Source organism: Triticum dicoccoides, chromosome 5B (assembly GCF_002162155.2).
Source record: "Triticum dicoccoides isolate Atlit2015 ecotype Zavitan chromosome 5B, WEW_v2.0, whole genome shotgun sequence".
In the NCBI taxonomy this organism is placed as follows: Eukaryota; Viridiplantae; Streptophyta; class Magnoliopsida; order Poales; family Poaceae; genus Triticum; species Triticum dicoccoides.
Window position 1 is genome coordinate 88446946 of NC_041389.1, and position 16909 is coordinate 88463854.

The 16909-nt window shown below is 47.9% G+C and overlaps 29 non-coding genes and 3 pseudogenes across 29 annotated transcripts; all 32 read left to right on the forward strand.

Annotated features, from left to right (window-relative positions):
• The first annotated feature begins 342 nt into the window (after positions 1 to 342).
• On the forward strand, positions 343 to 461 carry LOC119313687. Its single transcript, XR_005151956.1, has one exon. It is a non-coding gene; the product is annotated as a 5S ribosomal RNA (ribosomal RNA).
• A 367-nt stretch (positions 462 to 828) lies between these two features.
• LOC119313595 lies at positions 829 to 947 on the forward strand. The gene has a single exon (XR_005151868.1). It is a non-coding gene; the product is annotated as a 5S ribosomal RNA (ribosomal RNA).
• A 437-nt stretch (positions 948 to 1384) lies between these two features.
• On the forward strand, positions 1385 to 1503 carry LOC119313913. Its single transcript, XR_005152168.1, has one exon. It is a non-coding gene; the product is annotated as a 5S ribosomal RNA (ribosomal RNA).
• An 811-nt stretch (positions 1504 to 2314) lies between these two features.
• On the forward strand, positions 2315 to 2433 carry LOC119313661. The gene has a single exon (XR_005151932.1). It is a non-coding gene; the product is annotated as a 5S ribosomal RNA (ribosomal RNA).
• A 369-nt stretch (positions 2434 to 2802) lies between these two features.
• On the forward strand, positions 2803 to 2921 carry LOC119313775. The gene has a single exon (XR_005152040.1). It is a non-coding gene; the product is annotated as a 5S ribosomal RNA (ribosomal RNA).
• An 811-nt stretch (positions 2922 to 3732) lies between these two features.
• On the forward strand, positions 3733 to 3851 carry LOC119313347. The gene has a single exon (XR_005151675.1). It is a non-coding gene; the product is annotated as a 5S ribosomal RNA (ribosomal RNA).
• A 366-nt stretch (positions 3852 to 4217) lies between these two features.
• On the forward strand, positions 4218 to 4336 carry LOC119313551. The gene has a single exon (XR_005151825.1). It is a non-coding gene; the product is annotated as a 5S ribosomal RNA (ribosomal RNA).
• A 367-nt stretch (positions 4337 to 4703) lies between these two features.
• LOC119313591 lies at positions 4704 to 4822 on the forward strand. Its single transcript, XR_005151864.1, has one exon. It is a non-coding gene; the product is annotated as a 5S ribosomal RNA (ribosomal RNA).
• A 365-nt stretch (positions 4823 to 5187) lies between these two features.
• Positions 5188 to 5306, forward strand: LOC119313683. The gene has a single exon (XR_005151952.1). It is a non-coding gene; the product is annotated as a 5S ribosomal RNA (ribosomal RNA).
• A 367-nt stretch (positions 5307 to 5673) lies between these two features.
• Positions 5674 to 5792, forward strand: LOC119313843. Its single transcript, XR_005152105.1, has one exon. It is a non-coding gene; the product is annotated as a 5S ribosomal RNA (ribosomal RNA).
• Positions 5793 to 6594: 802 nt separating this feature from the next.
• Positions 6595 to 6713, forward strand: LOC119313571. Its single transcript, XR_005151845.1, has one exon. It is a non-coding gene; the product is annotated as a 5S ribosomal RNA (ribosomal RNA).
• A 367-nt stretch (positions 6714 to 7080) lies between these two features.
• Positions 7081 to 7199, forward strand: LOC119313994. The gene has a single exon (XR_005152226.1). It is a non-coding gene; the product is annotated as a 5S ribosomal RNA (ribosomal RNA).
• A 367-nt stretch (positions 7200 to 7566) lies between these two features.
• LOC119313817 lies at positions 7567 to 7685 on the forward strand. Its single transcript, XR_005152082.1, has one exon. It is a non-coding gene; the product is annotated as a 5S ribosomal RNA (ribosomal RNA).
• Positions 7686 to 8052: 367 nt separating this feature from the next.
• Positions 8053 to 8171, forward strand: LOC119313636. Its single transcript, XR_005151906.1, has one exon. It is a non-coding gene; the product is annotated as a 5S ribosomal RNA (ribosomal RNA).
• Positions 8172 to 8608: 437 nt separating this feature from the next.
• Positions 8609 to 8727, forward strand: LOC119313670. Its single transcript, XR_005151940.1, has one exon. It is a non-coding gene; the product is annotated as a 5S ribosomal RNA (ribosomal RNA).
• Positions 8728 to 9094: 367 nt separating this feature from the next.
• LOC119313741 lies at positions 9095 to 9213 on the forward strand. Its single transcript, XR_005152006.1, has one exon. It is a non-coding gene; the product is annotated as a 5S ribosomal RNA (ribosomal RNA).
• Positions 9214 to 9577: 364 nt separating this feature from the next.
• LOC119313851 lies at positions 9578 to 9696 on the forward strand. The gene has a single exon (XR_005152113.1). It is a non-coding gene; the product is annotated as a 5S ribosomal RNA (ribosomal RNA).
• A 367-nt stretch (positions 9697 to 10063) lies between these two features.
• Positions 10064 to 10182, forward strand: LOC119313589. Its single transcript, XR_005151862.1, has one exon. It is a non-coding gene; the product is annotated as a 5S ribosomal RNA (ribosomal RNA).
• Positions 10183 to 10549: 367 nt separating this feature from the next.
• On the forward strand, positions 10550 to 10668 carry LOC119313964. Its single transcript, XR_005152215.1, has one exon. It is a non-coding gene; the product is annotated as a 5S ribosomal RNA (ribosomal RNA).
• A 367-nt stretch (positions 10669 to 11035) lies between these two features.
• LOC119313785 lies at positions 11036 to 11154 on the forward strand. Its single transcript, XR_005152049.1, has one exon. It is a non-coding gene; the product is annotated as a 5S ribosomal RNA (ribosomal RNA).
• Positions 11155 to 11520: 366 nt separating this feature from the next.
• LOC119313995 lies at positions 11521 to 11622 on the forward strand (annotated as a pseudogene).
• Positions 11623 to 11991: 369 nt separating this feature from the next.
• On the forward strand, positions 11992 to 12110 carry LOC119313728. The gene has a single exon (XR_005151993.1). It is a non-coding gene; the product is annotated as a 5S ribosomal RNA (ribosomal RNA).
• A 367-nt stretch (positions 12111 to 12477) lies between these two features.
• Positions 12478 to 12596, forward strand: LOC119313830. Its single transcript, XR_005152094.1, has one exon. It is a non-coding gene; the product is annotated as a 5S ribosomal RNA (ribosomal RNA).
• Positions 12597 to 12954: 358 nt separating this feature from the next.
• LOC119313712 lies at positions 12955 to 13073 on the forward strand. Its single transcript, XR_005151979.1, has one exon. It is a non-coding gene; the product is annotated as a 5S ribosomal RNA (ribosomal RNA).
• A 367-nt stretch (positions 13074 to 13440) lies between these two features.
• Positions 13441 to 13559, forward strand: LOC119313590. The gene has a single exon (XR_005151863.1). It is a non-coding gene; the product is annotated as a 5S ribosomal RNA (ribosomal RNA).
• Positions 13560 to 13926: 367 nt separating this feature from the next.
• Positions 13927 to 14045, forward strand: LOC119313786. The gene has a single exon (XR_005152050.1). It is a non-coding gene; the product is annotated as a 5S ribosomal RNA (ribosomal RNA).
• A 366-nt stretch (positions 14046 to 14411) lies between these two features.
• LOC119313996 lies at positions 14412 to 14513 on the forward strand (annotated as a pseudogene).
• Positions 14514 to 14882: 369 nt separating this feature from the next.
• LOC119313359 lies at positions 14883 to 15001 on the forward strand. Its single transcript, XR_005151677.1, has one exon. It is a non-coding gene; the product is annotated as a 5S ribosomal RNA (ribosomal RNA).
• Positions 15002 to 15368: 367 nt separating this feature from the next.
• Positions 15369 to 15487, forward strand: LOC119313892. Its single transcript, XR_005152149.1, has one exon. It is a non-coding gene; the product is annotated as a 5S ribosomal RNA (ribosomal RNA).
• Positions 15488 to 15845: 358 nt separating this feature from the next.
• LOC119313713 lies at positions 15846 to 15964 on the forward strand. The gene has a single exon (XR_005151980.1). It is a non-coding gene; the product is annotated as a 5S ribosomal RNA (ribosomal RNA).
• A 367-nt stretch (positions 15965 to 16331) lies between these two features.
• On the forward strand, positions 16332 to 16450 carry LOC119313549. Its single transcript, XR_005151823.1, has one exon. It is a non-coding gene; the product is annotated as a 5S ribosomal RNA (ribosomal RNA).
• A 367-nt stretch (positions 16451 to 16817) lies between these two features.
• Positions 16818 to 16909, forward strand: part of LOC119314004 — a 128-nt pseudogene continuing 36 nt past the window's right edge.

The following is a 16909-nucleotide window of genomic DNA, read 5'->3' on the forward strand; positions in this document are numbered from 1 at the left end:
GTAGAATCGTCTTTGGAGCGGACCTGGGAGTGGCAATCCATTATATTATTTTTGACGTTTGCGATATGTTTAAACTCGATGCTCATTGCTCGCGTGTCTTGGGGCGGCTTTGTGGCGCGAAGAGCGCGTTCTGAAAGGGGTGGAAAAAACTCGTGTTCTTGCGGTATGGAGGGAGGGGTGGAAACCGAGGAAAACTCGTTTCCGTGATTGAGCGGGAGAGTAAGTAGTATAGGACATTATCCATTGTTAGGGAACGGTTGTAATGGAAGTGAGAATGTAGAATCGTCTTTGGAGCGGACCAGGGAGTGGCAAGCATAAGGGACGAAGACGGGGAAACATGTTGGATGCGATCATACCAGCACTAAAGCACCGGATCCCATCAAAACTCCGAAGTTAAGCGAGCTTGGGCGAGAGTAGTACTAGGATGGGTGACCTCCTGGGAAGTCCTCGTGTTGCATTCCCTTTTTAGTTATTTTTTGCGCCTTGTGACAAACATATCGCACGTGCGCGATATATATTAATCCCGTTATATTATTTTTGACGTTTGCGATATGTTTAAGCTCGATGCTCATTGCTCGCGCGTCTTGGGGCGGCTTTGTGACGCGAAGAGCGCGTTCTGAAAGGGGTGGAAAAAACTCTTGTTGCTGCGGTATGGAGGGAGGGGTGGAAACCGTGGAAAACTCGTCTCCGTGATTGAGCGGGAGAGTAAGTAGTATAGGACATTATTCATTGTTAAGGAACGGTTGTAATGGTAGTGAGAATGTAGAATCGTCTTTGGAGCGGACCTGGGAGTGGCAAGCATAAGGGACGAAGACGGGGAAACATGTCGGATGCGATCATACCAGCACTAAAGCACCGGATCCCATTAAAACTCCGAAGTTAAGCGTGCTTGGGCGAGAGTAGTACTAGGATGGGTGACCTCGTGGGAAGTCCTCGTGTTGCATTCCCTTTTTAATTATTTTTTGCGCCTTGTGACAAACATATCGCACGTGCGCGATATATATTAATCCCGTTATATTATTTTTGACGTTTTTGCGCCTTGTGACAAACATATCGCACGTGCGCGATATATATTAATCCCGTTATATTATTTTTGACATTTGCGATATGTTTAAGCTCGATGCTCATTGCTCGCGCGTCTTGGGGCGGCTTTGTGGCGCGAAGAGCGCGTTCTGAAAGGGGTGGAAAAAACTCGTGTTGCTGCGGTATGGAGGGAGGGGTGGAAACCGTGGAAAACTCGTCTCCGTGATTGAGCGGGAGAGTAAGTAGTATAGGACATTATCCATTGTTAGGGAACGGTTGTAGTGGTAGTGAGAATGTAGAATCGTGTTTGGAGCGGACCTGGGAGTGGCAAGCATAAGGGACGAAGACGGGGAAACATGTCGGATGCGATCATACCAGCACTGAAGCACCGAATCCCATCAGAACTCCGAAGTTAAGCGAGCTTTGGCGAGAGTAGTACTAGGATGGGTGACCTCCTGGGAAGTCCTCGTGTTGCAATCCCTTTTTAATTATTTTTTGCGCCTTGTGACAAACATATCGCACGTGCGCGATATATATTAATCCCATTATATTATTTTTGACGTTTGCGATATGTTTAAGCTCGATACTCATTGCTCGCGCGTCTTGGGGCGGCTTTGTGGCGCGAAGAGCGCGTTCTGAAAGGGGTGGAAAAACTCGTGTTGCTGGGTATGGAGGGAGGGGTGGAAACCGTGGAAAACTCATCTCCGTGATTGAGCGGGAGAGTAAGTAGTATAGGACATTATCCATTGTTAGGGAACGGTTGTAATGGTAGTGAGAATGTAGAATCGTCTTTGGAGCGGACCTGGGAGTGGAAAGCATAAGGGACGAAGACGGGGAAACATGTCGGATGCGATCATACCAGCAGTAAAGCACCGGATCCCATCAGAACTCCGAACCTCCTGGGAAGTCCTCGTGTTGCATACCCTTTTTAATTATTTTTTGCGCCTTGTGACAAACATATCGCACGTGCGCAATATATATTAATCCCGTTATATTATTTTTGAAGTATGTGATATGTTTAAGCTCCATGCTCATTGCTCGCGCGTCTTGGGGCGGCTTTGTGGCGCGAAGAGCGCGTTCTGAAAGGGGTGGAAAAAACTCGTGTTGCTGCGGTATGGAGGGAGGGGTGGAAACCGTGGAAAACTCGTCTCCGTGATTGAGCGGGAGAGTAAGTAGTATAGGACATTATTCATTGTTAGGGAACGGTTGTAATGGTAGTGAGAATGTAGAATCGTCTTTGGAGTGGACCTCGGAGTGGCAAGCATAAGGGACGAAGACGGGGAAACATGTTGGATGCGATCATACCAGCACGAAAGCACCGGATCCCATCAAAACTCCGAAGTTAAGCGTGCTTTGGCGAGAGTAGTACTAGGATGGGTGACCTCCTGGGAAGTCCTCGTGTTGCATTCCCTTTTTAATTATTTTTTGCGCCTTGTGACAAACATATCGCACGTGCGCGATATATATTAATCCCATTATATTATTTTTGACGTTTTTGCGATATGTTTAATCTCGATGCTCATTGCTCGCACGTCTTGGGGCGGCTTTGTGGTGCGAAGAGCGCGTTCTGAAAGGGGTGGAAAAAACTCGTGTTGCTGCGGTATGGAGGGAGGGGTGGAAACCGTGGAAAACTCGTCTCCGTGATTGAGCGGGAGAGTAAGTAGTATAGGACATTATCCATTGTTAGGGAACGGTTGTAGTGGTAGTGAGAATGTAGAATCGTCTTTGGAGCGGACCTGGGAGTGGCAAGCATAAGGGACGAAGACGGGGAAACATGTCGGATGCGATCATACCAGCACTAAAGCACCGAATCCCATCAGAACTCCGAAGTTAAGCGAGCTTGGGCGAGAGTAGTACTAGGATGGGTGACCTCCTAGGAAGTCCTCGTATTGCATTCCCTTTTTAATTATTTTTTGCGCCTTGTGACAAACATATCGCACGTGCGCGATATATATTAATCCCGTTATATTATTTTTGACGTTTGCGATATGTTTAAGCTCGATGCTCATTGCTCGCGCGTCTTGGGGCGGCTTTGTGGTGCGAAGAGCGCGTTCTGAAAGGGGTGGAAAAACTCGTGTTGCTGGGTATGGAGGGAGGGGTGGAAACCGTGGAAAACTCATCTCCGTGATTGAGCGGGAGAGTAAGTAGTATAAGACATTATCCATTGTTAGGGAACGGTTGTAATGGCAGTGAGAATGTAGAATCGTCTTTGGAGCGGACCTGGGAGTGGCAAGCATAAGGGACGAAGAAGGGGAAACATGTCGGATGCGATCATACCAGCAGTAAAGCACCGGATCCCATCAGAACTCCGAACCTCCTGGGAAGTCCTTGTGTTGCATACACTTTTTAATTATTTTTTGTGCCTTGTGACAAACATATCGCACGTGCGCGATATATATTAATCCCGTTATATTATTTTTGAAGTTTGCGATATGTTTAAGCTCCATGCTCATTGCTCGCGCGTCTTGGGGCGGCTTTGTGGCGCGAAGAGCGCGTTCTGAAAGGGGTGGAAAAAACTCGTGTTGCTGTGGTATGGAGGGAGGGGTGGAAACCGTGGAAAACTCGTCTCCGTGATTGAGCGGGAGAGTAAGTAGTATAGGACATTATTCATTGTTAGGGAACGGTTGTAATGGTAGTGAGAATGTAGAATCGTCTTTGGAGCGGACCTGGGAGTGGCAAGCATAAGGGACGAAGACGGGGAAACATGTTGGATGCGATCATACCAGCACTAAAGCACCGGATCCCATCAGAACTCCGAAGTTAAGCATGCTTGGGCGAGAGTAGTACTAGGATGGGTGACCTCCTGGGAAGTCCTCGTGTTGCATTCCCTTTTTAATTATTTTTTGCGCCTTGTGACAAACATATCGGACGTGCGCGATATATATTAATCCCGTGATATTATTTTTGACGTTTGTGATATGTTTAAGCTCGATGCTCATTGCTCGCGCGTCTTGGGGCGGCTTGTGGCGCGAAGAGCGCGTTCTGAAAGGGGTGGAAAAAACTCGTGTTGCTGCGGTATGGAGGGAGGGGTGGAAAGTGTGGAAAACTCGTCTCCGTAATTGAGCGGGAGAGTAAGTAGTATAGGACATTATTCATTGTTAGCGAACGGTTGTAATGGTAGTGAGAATGTAGAATCGTCTTTGGAGCGGACCTGGGAGTGGCAAGCATAAGGGACGAAGACTGAGAAACATGTCGGATGCGATCATACCAGCACTAAAGCACCGGATCCCATTAGAACTCCGAAGTTAAGCTTGCTTGGGCGAGAGTAGTACTAGGATGGGTGACCTCCTGGGAAGTCCTCGTGTTGCATTCCCTTTTTAATTATTTTTTGCGCCTTGTGACAAACATATCGCACGTGCGCGACATATATTAATCCCGTTATATTATTTTTGACATTTGCGATATGTTTAAGCTTGATGCTCATTGCTCGCGCGTCTTGGGGCGGCTTTGTGGCGCGAAGAGCGCGTTCTGAAAGGGGTGGAAAAAACTCGTGTTGCTGCGGTATGGAGGGAGGGGTGGAAACCGTTGAAAACTCGTCTCCGTGATTGAGAGGGAGAGTAAGTAGAATAGGACATTATCCATTGTTAGGGAACGGTTGTAGTGGTACTGAGAATGTAGAATCGTCTTTGGAGCGGACCTGGGAGTGGCAAGCATAAGGGACGAAGACGGGGAAACATGTCGGATGCGATCATACCAGCACTAAAGCACCGGATCCCATCAGAACTCCGAAGTTAAGCGAGTTTGGGCGAGAGTAGTACTAGGATGGGTGACCTCCTGGGAAGTCCTCGTGTTGCATTCCCTTTTTAATTATTTTTTGCGCCTTGTGACAAACATATCGCACGTGCGCGATATATATTAATCCCGTTATATTATTGTTGACGTTTGCGATATGTTTAAGCTCGATGCTCATTGCTCGCGCGTCTTGGGGCGACTTTGTGGCGCGAAGAGCGCGTTCTGAAAGGGGTGGAAAAACTCGTGCTGCTGGGTATGGAGGGAGGGGTGGAAAACGTGGAAAACTCATCTCCGTGATTGAGCGGGAGAGTAAGTAGTATAGGACATTATCCATTGTTAGGGAACGGTTGTAATGGTAGTGAGAATGTAGAATCGTCTTTGGAGCGGACCTGGGAGTGGCAAGCATAAGGGACGAAGACGGGGAAACATGTTGGATGCGATCATACCAGCACTAAAGCACCGGATCCCATCAGAACTCTGAAGTTAAGCGTGCTTGGGCGAGAGTAGTACTAGGATTGGTGACCTCCTGGGAAGTCCTCGTGTTGCATTCCCTTTTTAATTATTTTTTGCGCCTTGTGACAAACATATCGCACGTGCGCGATATATATTAATCCCGTTATATTATTTTTGACGTTTGCGATATGTTTAAGCTCGATGCTCATTGCTCGCGCGTCTTGGGGCGGCTTTATGGCGCGAAGAGCGCGTTCTGAAAGGGGTGGAAAAAACTCGTGTTGCTGCGGTATGAAGGGAGGGGTGGAAACCGTGGAAAACTCGTCTCCGTGATTGAGCGGGAGAGTAAGTAGTATAGGACATTATCCATTGTTAGGGAACGGTTGTAATGGTAGTGAGAATGTAGAATCGTCTTTGGAGCGGACCTGGGAGTGGCAAGCATAAGAGACGAAGACGGGGAAACATGTTGGATGCGATCATACCAGCACTAAAGCACCGGATCCCATCAGAACTCCGAAGTTAACTGTGCTTGGGCGAGACTAGTACTAGGATGGGTGACCTCCTAGGAAGTCCTCGTTTTGCATGCCCTTTTTAATTATTTTTGGCGCCTTGTGACAAACATATCGCACGTGCGCGATATATATTAATCCCGTTATATTATTTTTGACGTTTGCGATATGTTTAAGCTCCATGCTCATTGCTCGCGCGTCTTGGGGCGGCTTTGTGGCGCGAAGAGCGTGTTCTGAAAGGGGTGGAAAAAACTCGTGTTGCTGCGGTATGGAGGGAGGGGTGGAAACCGTGGAAAACTCGTCTCCGTGATTGAGCGGGAGAGTAAGTAGTATAGGACATTATCCATTGTTAGGGAACGGTTGTAATGGTAGTGAGAATGTATAATCGTCTTTGGAGCGGACCTGCGAGTGGCAAGCATAAGGGACGAAGACGAGGAAACATGTTGGATGCGATCATACCAGCACTAAAGCATCGGATCCCATCACCTCCTGGGAAGTCCTTGTTTTGCATACCCTTTTTAATTTTTTTTGCGCCTTGTGACAAACATATCGCACGTGCGCGATATATATTAATCCCGTTATATTATTTTTGACGTTTGCGATATATTTAAGCTCCATGCTCATTGCTCGCGCGTCTTGGGACGGCTTTGTGGCGTGAAGAGCGCGTTCTGAAAGGGGTGGAAAAAACTCGTGTTGCTGCGGTATGGAGGGAGGGGTGGAAACCGTGGAAAACTCGTCTCCGTGATTGAGCGGGAGAGTAAGTAGTATAGGACATTATTCATTGTTAGGGAACGGTTGTAATGGTAGTGAGAATGTAGAATCGTCTTTGGAGCGGACTTGGGAGTGGCAAGCATAAGGGACGAAGACGGGGAAACATGTCGGATCCGATCATACCAGCACTAAAGCACCGGATCCCATCAGAACTCCGAAGTTAAGCGTGCTTGGGCGAGAGTAGTACTAGGATGGGTGACCTCTTGGGAAGTCCTCGTGTTGCATTCCCTTTTTAATTATTTTTTGCGCCTTGTGACAAACATATCACACGTGCGCGATATATATTAATCCCGTTATATTATTTTTGACGTCTGCGATATGTTTAAGCTCCATGCTCATTGCTTGCGCGTCTTGGGGCGGCTTTGTGGCGCGAAGAGCGCGTTCTGAAAGGGGTGGAAAAAACTCATGTTGCTGTGGTATGGAGGGAGGAGTGGAAACCGTGGAAAACTCGTCGCCGTGATTGAGCGGGAGAGTAAGTAGTATAGGACATTATCCATTGTTAGGGTACGGTTGTAATGGTAGTGAGAATGTAGAATCGTCTTTGGAGCGGACCTGGGAGTGGCAAGCACAAGGGACGAAGACGGGGAAACATGTTGGATGCGATCATACCAGCACTAAAGCACCGGATCCCATCAGAACTCCGAAGTTAAGCGTGCTTGGGCGAGAGTGGTACTAGGATGGGTGACCTCCTGGGAAGTCCTCGTGTTGCATTCCCTTTTTAATTAGTTTTTGCGCCTTGTGACAAACATATTGCACGTGCGCGATATATATTAATCCCGTTATATTATTTTTGACTTTTGTGATATGTTTAATCTCGATGCTCATTGCTCGCGCGTCTTGGGGCGGCTTTGTGGCGCGAAGAGCGCGTTCTGAAAGGGGTGGAAAAAACTCGTGTTGCTGCGGTATGGAGGGAGGGGTGGAAACCGTGGAAAACTCGTCTCCGTGATTGAGCGGGAGAGTAAGTAGTATAGGACATTATCCATTGTTAGGGAACGGTTGTAATGGTAGTGAGAATGTAGAATCGTCTTTGGAGCGGACCTGGGAGTGGCAAGCATAAGGGACGAAGACGGGGAAACATGTTGGATGCGATCATACCAGCACTAAAGCACCGGATCCCATCAAAACTCCGAAGTTAAGCCTGCTTGGGCGAGAGTAGTACTAGGATGGATGACCTCCTGGGAAGTCCTCGTGTTGCATTCCCTTTTTAATTATTTTTTGCGCCTTGTGACAAACATATCGCACGTGCGCGATATATATTAATCCCGTTATATTATTTTTGACGTTTGCGATATGTTTAAGCTCGATGCTCATTGCTCGCGCGTCTTGGGGCGGCTTTGTGGTGCGAAGAGCGCGTTCTGAAAGGGGTGGAAAAAACTCGTGTTGCTGCGGTATGGAGGGAGGGGTGGAAACCGTGGAAAACTCGTCTCCGTGATTGAGCGGGAGAGTAAGTAGTATAGGACATTATTCATTGTTAGGGAACGGTTGTAATGGTAGTGAGAATGTAGAATCGTCTTTGGAGCGGACCTGGGAGTGGCAAGCATAAGGGACGAAGACGGGGAAACATGTCGGATGCGATCATACCAGCACTAAAGCACCGGATCCCATTAGAACTCCGAAGTTAAGCGTGCTTGGGCGAGAGTAGTACTAGGATGGGTGACCTCCTGGGAAGTCCTCGTGTTGCATTCCCTTTTTAATTATTTTTTGCGCCTTGTGACAAACATATCGCACGTGCGCGATATATATTAATCTCGTTATATTATTTCTGACGTTTTTACGCCTCGTGACAAACATATCGCACGTGCGCGATATATATTAATCCCGTTATATTATTTTTGACGTTTGCGATATGTTTAAGCTCGCTGCTCATTGCTCGCGCGTCTTGCGGCGGCTTTGTGGCGCGAAGAGCGCGTTTTGAAAGGGGTGGAAAAAACTCGTGTTGCTGCGGTATGGAGGGAGGGGTGGAAACCGTGGTAAACTCGTCTCCGTGATTGAGCGGGAGAGTAAGTAGTATAGGACATTATCCATTGTTAGGGAACGGTTGTAATGGTAGTGAGAATGTAGAATCGTCTTTGGAGCGGACCTGGGAGTGGCAAGCATAAGGGACGAAGATGGGGAAAGATGTCGGATGCGATCATACAAGCACTAAAGCACCGGATCCCATCAGAACTCCGAAGTTAAGCGTGCTTGGGCGAGAGTAGTACTAGGATGGTTGACCTCCTGGGAAGTCCTCGTGTTGCATTCCCTTTTTAATTCTTTTTTACGCCTCGTGACAAACATGTCGCACGTGCGCGATATATATTAATCCCGTTATATTGTTTTTGACGTTTGCGATATGTTTAAGCTCGATGCTCATTGCTCGCGCGTCTTGGGGCGGCTTTGTGGCGCGAAGAGCGCGTTCTGAAAGGGGTGGAAAAAACTCGTGTTGCTGCGGTATGGAGGGAGGGGTGGAAACCCTGGAAAACTCGTCTCCGTGATTGAGCGGGAGAGTAAGTAGTATAGGACATTATCCATTGTTAGGGAACGGTTGCAATGGTAGTGAGAATGTAGAACCGTCTTTGGAGCGGACCTGGGAGTGGCCAGCATAAGGGACGAAGACGGGGAAACATGTCGGATGCGATCATATTAGCACTAAAGCACCGGATCCCATCAGAACTCCGAAGTTAAGCGTGCTTGGGCCAGAGTAGTACTAGGATGGGTGACCTCGTGGGAAGTCCTCGTGTCGCATTCCCTTTTTAATTATTTTTTGCGCCTTGTGACAAACATATCGCACGTGCGCGATATATATTAATCCCGTTATATTATTTTTGACGTTTGCGATATATTTAAGCTCGATGCTCATTGCTCGCGCATCTTGGGGCGGCTTTGTGGCGCGAAGAGCGCGTTCTGAAAGGGGTGGAAAAAACTCGTGTTGCTGCGGTATGGAGGGAGGGGTGGAAACTATGGAAAACTCGTCTCCGTGATTGAGCGGGAGAGTAAGTAGTATAGGACATTATCCATTGTTAGGGAACGGTTGTAATGGTAATGAGAATGTAGAATCGTCTTTGGAGCGGACCGAGTGGCAAGCATAAGGGACGAAGACGGGGAAACATGTCGGATGCGATCATGCCAGCACTAAAGCAACGGATCCCATCAAAACTCCGAAGTTAAGCGTGCTTGGGCGAGAGTAGTACTAGGATGGGTGACCTCCTGGGAAGTCCCTGTGTTGCATTCCCTTTCTAGTTATTTTTTGCGCCTTGTGACAAACATATCACACGTGCGCGATATATATTAATCCCGTTATATTATTTTTGACGTTTGCGATATGTTTAAGCTCGATGCTCATTGCTCGCGCGTCTTGGGGCGGCTTTGTGGCGCGAAGAACGCGTTCTAAAAGGGGTGGAAAAAACTCGTGTTGCTGCGGTATGGAGGGAGGGGTGGAAACCGTGGAAAACTCGTCTCCGTGATTGAGCGGGAGAGTAAGTAGTATAGGACATTATCCATTGTTAGGGAACGGTTGTAATGGTAGTGAGAATGTAGAATCGTCTTTGGAGCGGACCTGGGAGTGGCAAGCATAAGGGACGAAGACGGGGAAACATGTCGGATGCGATCATACCAGCACTAAAGCACCGGATCCCATCAGAACTCCGAAGTTAAGCGTGCTTGGGCGAGAGTAGTACTAGGATGGGTGACTTGCTGGGAAGTCCGCGTGTTGCATTCCCTTTTTAATTAATTTTTGCGCCTCGTGACAAACATATCGCACGTGCGCGATATATATTAATCCCGTTATATTATTTTTGACGTTTGCGATATGTTTAAGCTCGCTGCTCATTGCTCGCGCGTGTTGGGGCGGCTTTGTGGCGCGAAGAACGCGTTGTGAAAGGGGTGGAAAAAATACGTGTTGCTGCGGTATGGAGGGAGGGGTGGAAACCGTGGTAAACTCGTCTCCGTGATTGAGCGGGAGAGTAAGTAGTATAGGACATTATCCATTGTTAGGGAACGGTTGTAATGGTAGTGAGAATGTGGAATCATCTTTGGAGCGGACCTGGAAGTGGCAAGCATAAGAGAAGAAGACGGGGAAACATGTTGGATGCGATCATACCAGCACTAAAGCACTGGTTCCCATCAGAACTCTGAAGTTAAGCGTGCTTGGGCGAGAGTAGAACTAGGATGGGTGACCTCCTGGGAAGTCCTCTTGTTGCACTCCTTTTTTAATTATTTTTTGCGCCTCGTGACAAACATATCGCATGTGCACGATATATATTAATCCTGTTATATTATTTTTGACGTTCACGATATGTTTAAGCTCGCTGCTCATTGCTCGTGCGTCTTAGGGCGGCTTTGTGGCGCGAAGAGCGCGTTCTGAAAGGGGTGGAAAAAATACGTGTTGCTGCGGTATGGAGGGAGGGGTGGATACTGTGGTAAACTCGTCTCGGTGATTGAGCGGGAGACTAAGTAGTATAGGACATTATCCATTGTTAGGGAACGATTGTAATGGTAGTGAGAATGTAGAATCGTTTTTGGAGCGGACCTGGGAGTGGCAAGCATAAGGGACGAAGACGGGGAAACATGTCGGATGCGATCATACCAGCACTAAAGCACCGGATCCCATTAGAATTCCGAAGTTAAGCGTTCTTGGGCGAGAGTAGTACTAGGATGGGTGACCTCCTGGGAAGTCCTCGTGTTGCTTTCCCTTTTTAATTATTTTTTGCACCTCGTGACAAACATATCGCACGTGCGTGATATATATTAATCCCGTTATATTATTTTTGACGTTTGCGATATTTTTAAGCTCGTTGCTCATTACTCGCGCGTCTTGGGCCGGCTTTGTGGCGCGAAGAGCGCGTTCTAAAAGGGGTGGAAAAATACATGTTGCTGCGGTATGGAGGGAGGGGTGGAAACTATGGTAAACTCGTCTCTGTGATTTAGCAGGAGAGTAAGTAGTATAGGACATTATCCATTGTTAGGGAACAGTTGTAATGGTAGTGAGAATGTAGAATCGTCTTTGGAGCGGACCTGGGAGTGGCAAGCATAAGGGACGAAGACGGGGAAACATGTTGGATGCGATCATACCAGCACTAAAGCACCGGATCCCATCAGAACTCCAAAGTTAAGCGTGCTTGGGCGAAAGTAGTACTAGAAAGTCCTCGTGTAGCATTCCCTTTTTAATTATTTTTTGCGCCTCGTGACAAACATATCGCACGTGCGCGATATATATATTAATCCCGTTATATTATTTTTGACGTTTGCGATATGTTTAAGCTCGCTGCTCGTTGCTCGCGCGTCTTGGGGCGGTTTTGTGGCGCGAAGAGCGCGTTCTGAAAGGGGTGGAAAAAATACGTGTTGCTGCGGTATGGAGGGAGGGGTGGAAACCGTGGTAAACTCGTCTCCGTGATTGAGCGGGAGAGTAAGTAGTATAGGCCATTATCCATTGTTAGGGAACGGTTGTAATGGTAGTGAGAATGTAGAATCGTCTTTGGACAGGACCTGGGAGTGGCAAGCATAAGGGACGAAGACGGGGAAACATGTCAGATGCGATCATACCAGCACTAAAGCACCGGATCCCATCAGAACTCCGAAGTTAAGCATGCTTGGGCGAGAGTAGTACTATGATGGGTTACCTCTTGGGAAGTCCTCGTGTTGCATTCCCTTTTTAATTATTTTTTGCGCCTCGTGACAAACATATCGCACGTGCGTGATATATATTAATCCCGTTATATTATTTTTGACGTTTGCGATATGTTTAAGCTCGCTACTCATTGCTCGCGCTTCTTGGGCCGGCTTTGTGGCGCGAAGAGCGCGTTCTGAAAGGGGTGGAAAAAATATGTGTTGCTGCGGTATGGAGGGAGGGGTGGAAACCGTGGTAAACTCGTCTCCGTGATTGAGTGGGGGAGTAAGTAGTATAGGACATTATCAATTGTTAGGGAATGGTTGTAATGGTAGTGAGAATGTAGAATCGTCTTTGGAGCGGACCTGGGAGTGGCAAGCATAAGGGACGAAGACGGGGAAACATGTCAGATGCGATCATACCAGCACTATAGCACCGGATCCCATCAGAACTCCGAAGTTAAGCGTTCTTGGGCGAGAGTAGTACTAGGATGAGTGACCTCCTGGGAAGTCCTCGTGTTGCATTCCCTTTTTAATTATTTTTTGCGCCTCGTGACAAAGATATCGCACGTGCGCGATATATATTAATCCCGTTATATTATTTTTGATGTTCGCGATATGTTTAAGCTCCATGCTCATTGCTCGCGCGTCTTGGGGCGGCTTTGTGGCGCGAAGAGCGCGTTCTGAAAGGGGTGGAAAAAACTCGTGTTGCTGCGGTATGGAGGGAGGGGTGGAAACCGTGGAAAACTCGTCTCCGCGATTGAGCGGGAGAGTAAGTAGTATAGGACATTATCCATTGTTAGGGAACGGTTGTAATGGTAGTGAGAATGTAGAATAGCGGACCTGGGAGTGGAAAGCATAAGGGACGAAGACGGGGAAACAAGTCGGATCCGATCATACCAGCAGTAAAGCACCGGATCCCATCAGAACTCCGAAGTTAAGCGTGCTTGGGCGAGAGTAGTACTAGGATGGGTGACCTCCTGGGAAGTCCTCGTGTTGCATTCCCTTTTTAATTATTTTTTGCGCCTTGTGACAAACATATCGCACGTGCGCGATATATATTAATCCCGTTATATTATTTTTGACGTTTGCGATATGTTTAAGCTCGATGCTCATTGCTCGCGCGTCTTGGGGCGGCTTTGTGGCGCGAAGAGCGCGTGCTGAAAGGGGTGGAAAAAACTCGTGTTGTTGCGGTATGGAGGGAGGGGTGGAAACCGTGGAACACTCGTCTCCGTGATTGAGCGGGGGAGTAAGTAGTATAGGACATTATCCATTGTTAGGGAACGGTTGTAATGGTAGTGAGAATGTAGAATCGTCTTTGGAGCGGACCTGGGAGTGGCAAGCATAAGGGACGAAGACGGGGAAACATGTCGGATGCGATCATACCAGCACTAAAGCACCGGATCCCATCAGAACTCCGAAGTTAAGCGTGCTTGGGCGAGAGTAGTACTAGGATGGGTGACTTGCTGGGAAGTCCGCGTGTTGCATTCCCTTTTTAATTAATTTTTGCGCCTCGTGACAAACATATCGCACGTGTGCGATATATATTAATCCTGTTATATTATTTTTGACGTTTGCGATATGTTTAAGCTCGATGCTCATTGCTCGCGCGTCTTGGGGCGGCTTTGTGGCGCGAAGAGCGCGTGCTGAAAGGGGTGGAAAAAACTCGTGTTGTTGCGGTATGGAGGGAGGGGTGGAAACCGTGGAACACTCGTCTCCGTGATTGAGCGGGAGACTAAGTAGTATAGGACATTATCCATTGTTAGGGAACGATTGTAATGGTAGTGAGAATGTAGAATCGTCTTTGGAGCGGACCTGGGAGTGGCAAGCATAAGGGACGAAGACGGGGAAACATGTCGGATGCGATCATACCAGCACTAAAGCACCGGATCCCATTAGAATTCCGAAGTTAAGCGTTCTTGGGCGAGAGTAGTACTAGGATGGGTGACCTCCTGGGAAGTCCTCGTGTTGCTTTCCCTTTTTAATTATTTTTTGCACCTCGTGACAAACATATCGCACGTGCGCGATATATATTAATCCCGTTATATTATTTTTGACGTTTGCGATATTTTTTAGCTCGTTGCTCATTACTCGCGCATCTTGGGCCGGCTTTGTGGCGCGAAGAGCGCGTTCTAAAAGGGGTGGAAAAATACATGTTGCTGCGGTATGGAGGGAGGGGTGGAAACTGTGGTAAACTCGTCTCTGTGATTGAGCAGGAGAGTAAGTAGTATAGGACATTATCCATTGTTAGGGAACAGTTGTAATGGTAGTGAGAATGTAGAATCGTCTTTGGAGCGGACCTGGGAGTGGCAAGCATAAGGGACGAAGACGGGGAAACATGTTGGATGCGATCATACCAGCACTAAAGCACCGGATCCCATCAGAACTCCAAAGTTAAGCGTGCTTGGGCGAAAGTAGTACTAGAAAGTCCTCGTGTAGCATTCCCTTTTTAATTATTTTTTGCGCCTCGTGACAAACATATCGCACGTGCGCGATATATATATTAATCCCGTTATATTATTTTTGACGTTTGCGATATGTTTAAGCTCGCTGCTCGTTGCTCGCGCGTCTTGGGGCGGTTTTGTGGCGCGAAGAGCGCGTTCTGAAAGGGGTGGAAAAAATACGTGTTGCTGCGGTATGGAGGGAGGGGTGGAAACCGTGGTAAACTCGTCTCCATGATTGAGCGGGAGAGTAAGTAGTATAGGCCATTATCCATTGTTAGGGAACGGTTGTAATGGTAGTGAGAATGTAGAATCGTCTTTGGAGAGGACCTGGGAGTGGCAAGCATAAGGGACGAAGACGGGGAAACATGTCGGATGCGATCATACCAGCACTAAAGCACCGGATCCCATCAGAACTCCGAAGTTAAGCGTGCTTGGGCGAGAGTAGTACTATGATGGGTTACCTCTTGGGAAGTCCTCGTGTTGCATTCCCTTTTTAATTATTTTTTGCGCCTCGTGACAAACATATCGCACGTGCGTGATATATATTAATCCCGTTATATTATTTTTGACGTTTGCGATATGTTTAAGCTCGCTACTCATTGCTCGCGCTTCTTGGGCCGGCTTTGTCGCGCGAAGAGCGCGTTCTGAAAGGGGTGGAAAAAATATGTGTTGCTGCGGTATGGAGGGAGGGGTGGAAACCGTGGTAAACTCGTCTCCGTGATTGAGTGGGGGAGTAAGTAGTATAGGACATTATCAATTGTTAGGGAATGGTTGTAATGGTAGTGAGAATGTAGAATCGTCTTTGGAGCGGACCTGGGAGTGGCAAGCATAAGGGACGAAGACGGGGAAACATGTCAGATGCGATCATACCAGCACTATAGCACCAGATCCCATCAGAACTCCGAAGTTAAGCGTTCTTGGGCGAGAGTAGTACTAGGATGAGTGACCTCCTGGGAAGTCCTCGTGTTGCATTCCCTTTTTAATTATTTTTTGCGCCTCGTGACAAACATATCGCACGTGCGCGATATATATTAATCCCGTTATATTATTTTTGATGTTCGCGATATGTTTAAGCTCCATGCTCATTGCTCGCGCGTCTTGGGGCGGCTTTGTGGCGCGAAGAGCGCGTTCTGAAAGGGGTGGAAAAAACTCGTGTTGCTGCGGTATGGAGGGAGGGGTGGAAACCGTGGAAAACTCGTCTCCGTGATTGAGCGGGAGAGTAAGTAGTATAGGACATTATCCATTGTTAGGGAACGGTTGTAATGGTAGTGAGAATGTAGAATAGCGGACCTGGGAGTGGAAAGCATAAGGGACGAAGACGGGGAAACATGTCGGATCCGATCATACCAGCAGTAAAGCACCGGATCCCATCAGAACTCCGAAGTTAAGCGTGCTTGGGCGAGAGTAGTACTAGGATGGGTGACCTCCTGGGAAGTCCTCGTGTTGCATTCCCTTTTTAATTATTTTTTGCGCCTTGTGACAAACATATCGCACGTGCGCGATATATATTAATCCCGTTATATTATTTTTGACGTTTGCGATATGTTTAAGCTCGATGCTCATTGCTCGCGCGTCTTGGGGCGGCTTTGTGGCGCGAAGAGCGCGTGCTGAAAGGGGTGGAAAAAACTCGTGTTGTTGCGGTATGGAGGGAGGGGTGGAAACCGTGGAACACTCGTCTCCGTGATTGAGCGGGGGAGTAAGTAGTATAGGACATTATCCATTGTTAGGGAACGGTTGTAATGGTAGTGAGAATGTAGAATCGTCTTTGGAGCGGACCTGGGAGTGGCAAGCATAAGGGACGAAGACGGGGAAACATGTCGGATGCGATCATACCAGCACTAAAGCACCGGATCCCATCAGAACTCCGAAGTTAAGCGTGCTTGGGCGAGAGTAGTACTAGGATAGGTGACTTGCTGGGAAGTCCGCGTGTTGCATTCCCTTTTTAATTAATTTTTGCGCCTCGTGACAAACATATCGCACGTGCGCGATATATATTAATCCTGTTATATTATTTTTGACGTTTGCGATATGTTTAAGCTCGCTACTCATTGCTCGCGCGTCTTGGGGCGGCTTTGTGGCGCGAAGAACGCATTGTGAAAGGGGTGGAAAAAATACGTGTTGCTGCAGTATGGAGGGAGGAGTGGAAACCGTGGTAAACTCGTCTCCGTGATTGAGCGGGAGAGTAAGTAGTATAGGACATTATCCATTGTTAGGGAACGGTTGTAATGGTAGTGAGAATGTGGAATCGTCTTTGGAGCGGACCTGGGAGTGGCAAGCATAAGAGAAGAAGACGGGGAAACATGTCGGATGCGATCATACCAACACTAAAGGACCGGATCCCATCAGAACTCTGAAGTTAAGCGTGCTTGGGCGAGAGTAGAACTAGGATGGGTGACC